The following is a 5,012-nucleotide window of genomic DNA, read 5'->3' as shown; positions in this document are numbered from 1 at the left end:
AAGGTGAGTTTATTTCACACAGGCAACGTTTCGACGCACAGGTCTTTCTCAAGCCTTAGAAATATTAGTGCACACATTCAAGTTTTTATGCAACAGCAAGTGATTAAGGGGTCGGACACACCAGAAAGATTGTTAAAATCATTACCAAAAAGTCAATTTATTAGAGTAAAACGTATTGTTTCTGATGAGGAGACACAAGAAACGAGATTTAAAGACATGTCAAAAAAGTTTTTAGATAGGGGTTATCCCCCAAACTTATTGAATGATACATATAGATCGGTTAAGGAAACATCTAGAGTGGATTTGTTATCTAAAACACATAGGGTTCCTCAGAACAGACTGGCTTTTGTGTCCACTTTTGGTACCCATAGCAAAGATGTTACAAAGATTTTTAGAAAACATTGGCATATATTATCTGATGGCTACCCAATGATAAAGGAGTTTACATCGCCCCCTCTTATGGCATATAGAAGGGGTGGTACTATTCGGGATCAATTGGTCCACGCTGAACTTAAAAATGTTAAATGTGATAACTCACAGCGGTTTATGGGTTTAATTTTTTTTTCCATGTTTAGGTTGCGTGGCCTGTCCTGATATATTGAAGGGGGACAGATTTAAACATCCACAGAAAGATAAATGGTACAATCTTAAATCCCATTATACATGTGAATCATCCTATGTAGTTTATATACTCACATGTCCTTGTAACCTTTTATATGTAGGAGAAACTACACAGAAGATCAAAAATAGATTTTCCAAACATAAATCCACCATCAAATTAAGAAAATTGGATTTACTGGTCCCATCCCACTTTGATGAGTTGAAACATAAATTGACGGACCTTAAATTTCGTGTTATTGAACAGATATCTAGACCTAACCGAGGGGGTGATCGAGTTAATATTCTAAAACAACGTGAAGCATGGTGGATTTATGAATTGGATACATTATTTCCAAATGGACTTAATAGGGAACTGGATTTAATGCCATTCTTGTGAGCCTATGGCCATACTATCCTGAATACACCCGATCTTGACAGATCTTGGGAGCTAAGCAAGGCTGGCCCTGGTTAGTATGTGGATGGGAGACTACTTGGAAATACCAAGTGTCATAGGCTGTTAACTTGTGTGAAGGCCTTGCCCTAATATGAGACATTTAGGATGATTGGGAATCAAATTATTTTGGAAATATATACTTTTATATAAAGATATTCCTATTTATTAACTTAACCATTATCCTTTATCTCTTTTAGATTCTCCTTATTTTAGCTCGGCTGATGGTTATTCCGGGACGTAGCTGGCCCTGTAGGTTTATTTAATGCCTCTTTGTAAATTTTGAGATTATATAATATCTGTGCCGCTGCGTTGACAGACCGATCTTTAATATTGTATATTATCATACCACAGTTTTGTTACAGTAATATCTTTAGATCATATAGTGTCTGTATTTGTAGTACAGTGTTGATTTTAAACTTGTGTACACTTTTTTATATAATAGATAGATACATATATATATATTTGTAGTATATTTATCACTTCGCCTTCATATTTATTCTTATTTTTTATATAATGTTATTTATTTATATATACACATTGACTGGCTATCTTTGTCACTTTATATATAGACTGGTCAGTTTGCACTGTCACTTTAAATTGTTATGTAGGATCGGGTGTGTCCGACCCCTTAATCACTTGCTGTTGCATAAAAACTTGAATGTGTGCACTAATATTTCTAAGGCTTGAGAAAGACCTGTGTGTCGAAACGTTGCCTGTGTGAAATAAACTCACCTTATCATTTGAAGTGCTGAGCCTCTGCTTCTTTATTTTGGATGTTCTCAGGGCAGTGACTACACTCAGACGTATAACTCTTTTTCTGGGCCTCGATCAGAAAGTTCTCGACACAGTATCAACTTAGGGCCAAGGCTCCCACGACCATCATGGCTCTTACATTGAACTCACCCTAGCCCCCTGTCACAAGTCCTGGCATTAAAAACAATGCATCGATATTGAAAGTAGGTACGAGGGACTGTGGAGGCCCCGGGGACCTTCTGGAAGCTACCCCACCAATGGCAGCTGTAATTCTAGATGGGGCAATAGTTACACATTATATACCTACCTAATATTCCACCATCTTTGGACCAACGAGGTCAAGATCTGCACATTGTCTGTAAAATGTTAATATGAAGAGTGTTTTCTCTTTAGTGAAACGACAGGAGTTATATGACCGGTTCGAAGAGCGTTCGGCTCTGGCCCTCCAATCCCGACAGTGTCTGATTTATGAGACATTTCTAATTCCGCTCTTTAAGTTAAATAAAGGAAGGCTGGTCTCTCTGGGTATAAGATCTTTCCTTGCGTCCGACCTCATGAGCATTTATTCAGATATTTGTTAAGCGCAGGAACGTTTGCAATTATTTACCATTAACGATGGGGTGTCCAGGGGATAGGAGAGCTCATCATAATCTAGAAGAGAATCTGTGCACAGGAAATCACAAGAAAACAAAGATAGGGGTCAGGTTGGCCAACAACATCCCAGGTAACAACTCCCAGAAATTAAGGACATCGCAGCCCTGATCTGTCTGCATACTAGGATAAAAAACAGATCATTCCCACCTGTGTCTGATTACATGCAGGGGTGCCTCAGATGAATAGCAGATGGTTTTCTGCAGACTGTCGCTCCAGCGATGTGTTCAACATGGGGGAAAAGGGTTCGTGCTTATCTCAGTGGTATACGCAAGCCGCATGTCAACTAGCAACAATATTAACCAAGCAGAGCTCCACTAACCACAAGAGAGTGCATGCGCAGCGCTGGGATAGGAGGCGCAGCGCTGGGATAGGATCCGTGGTGCTGGGACAGGAGGCTCGGTGCTGGGATAGGAGGCCCGGTGCTGGGATTGGAGGCCCGGCGCTGGGATAGGACGTGCGGCGCCGGGATAGGACGCATGGAGCTGGGAAAGGGTGCGTGGCGCTGGGATAGGAGGCGCAGCGCTGGGATAGGATCCGTGGTGCTGGGACAGGAGGCTCAGTGCTGGGATAGGAGGCCCGGTGCTGGGATTGGAGGCCCGGCGCTGGGATAGGACGTGCGGCGCCGGGATAGGACGCATGGAGCTGGGAAAGGGTGCGTGGCGCTGGGATAGGATGCGAGGTGCTGGGATAGGACACATGGTGCTGGGATAGGACACGTGGCGCTGGGATAGAATGCGTGGTGCTGGGTTAGGATGCATAGAGTTGGGATAGGATGCTTGATGCTGGTATAGGATGCACGGCGCAGGGAGAGGACACATGGCGCTGGGCTAGGAGGCACAGCGCTGGGATAAGACGCATAGCGCTGGCATAGGATGCTTGGAGCTGGGTTAGGAGGCGCGGCACTGGGATAGGATACACGGCGCTGGGATAGGACGCTTGGAGCTGGGATAGGATGCACGGCGCTGGGATAGTACGCTTGGAGCTGGGATAAGATGCGCAACGCTGGGATAGTACGCTTGGAGCTGGGATAGGATGCGCAACGCTGGGATAGGACGCTTGGAGCTGGGATAGGAGTTGTGGCACTGGGATAGGAGGCATGGCGCTGGGATAGGACGCTTGGAGTTGGACTCTGGGGCCGTGGTAACATGTTCTGTGGAATGACCAATCACACTTCTCTAGCTGGGCAGTCCGACAGGCGAGTCTGGGTTTGGCGGATGTCGGGAGAATGTTTTAATTCTTCAGCACCAAGACATTTTGGACGATGCTCAGCTTCCACCTTTGTGGGGACAGTTTGGAGATAACCATTTTCTATTGCAGTATGACTGAGCCCCAGCGCACAAAGCAAGCTCTATAAAGATATAGTTGGATGAGTTTGAGGTGGAAGAACTTGACCGGCTGCACAGAGCCCTGACCTCAACTCCATCAAACACCTTTGGGTAGGAGAGGAGGTATGGTGGGTTTGGTGGGAGAGAATTTATGTGTGGTTGGGTAAGAGAGAAGAAATCTGGGTTTGTGTTAGAGAGGAGGTATGGTGGGTTTGGTTAGAGAAGAGGTATGTGGGGTTGGGTAGGTGAAGAGGTATGGTGGGTAGGGTTGGAGTGGAGGTATGTGGGATTCGATAGGAGAGGAGGTAAGGCGGGTTGAAGAGGAGGTATGTGGGGTTGGTTAAGAGAGTATGAGCAGGGGAGGAGGTATGTGGGGTTAGTTAGGAGAGTATGAGCAGGGGAGGAGGTATGTGGGGTTGGTTAGGAGAGGAGGTATGTGATGTTGGGTAGAAAAGGTGGTATAGTAGTTTGTATTAAAGAGGATGCATGTGTGGTTGAGTAGGAGAGGAAGCATGTGGGGTTGGGTAGGAGAAGAGGTATGGTGGGTTGATTAGAAGACGAGATATGGTGGTTTGGGTAGGGTGTGAGGTATGTCTTGGTTGGGTAGGAGTGGATGAAGGTGGGATTAGGTAGGAGAAGAGGTATGGTGGGCTGAAGAAGCATGTGAGTATGGATAGAAGTATGTGGGGCTTGCAGGACTGCGCGGGAAATCTGCAGTTCAGGTAAGGGGGTGGGCGGGATTGACCACCTATGTGGTGGGAGTGGGCTGGATTGAACCCCATTGCGGGAGTGGAACACACACATTGCGGGAGCGGGCAGTAATGGGCACAAAATCAGTGGGAGCAGCGGGTAGGGTAGGAGAGGAGGAATGTAGGGTTGGGTAAGAGAGGAATCATGTGTTGTTGGGTAGGAGAGGTGTCATGTAGGGTTGGGTAGGAGAGGAGGAATGTGTGGTTGGGTAGGAGAGGAGGCATGTAGGGTTGCAAAACTTGCTCCCTTCGTCCACGTTTGCAATGGGAAGGGTGGGAGTAATAAGATATAAGAAGTAATAAGTGGCTGCTCATATCCGTATCCTGTGTGTTGTGAGAGAGGGGTGAATTTCATCCTTAGGGGCAGAGGGGAACCCAAGCTGGATGCTATTGGGTAGTTGATTTAGTTATTGCAGAAACACCAGTGTCTGAACCCTGTGTGATGGGGGCTTATTGAAAGTATATAAAGTCCCCATA

General features: G+C 45.7%; 1 pseudogene; it reads left to right on the top strand.

Annotated features, from left to right (window-relative positions):
- Positions 1-997: 997 nt before the first annotated feature.
- Positions 998-1,116, top strand: LOC128468669 (uncharacterized; annotated as a pseudogene).
- The last annotated feature ends 3,896 nt before the right edge of the window (positions 1,117-5,012 follow it).

The sequence above is a fragment of the Spea bombifrons genome, chromosome 1 (assembly GCF_027358695.1).
Source record: "Spea bombifrons isolate aSpeBom1 chromosome 1, aSpeBom1.2.pri, whole genome shotgun sequence".
NCBI classification, from domain to species: domain Eukaryota; kingdom Metazoa; phylum Chordata; class Amphibia; order Anura; family Pelobatidae; genus Spea; species Spea bombifrons.
Note: the sequence above shows the minus strand (reverse complement) of the source record. Positions and strands in the feature narration are given on the sequence as shown.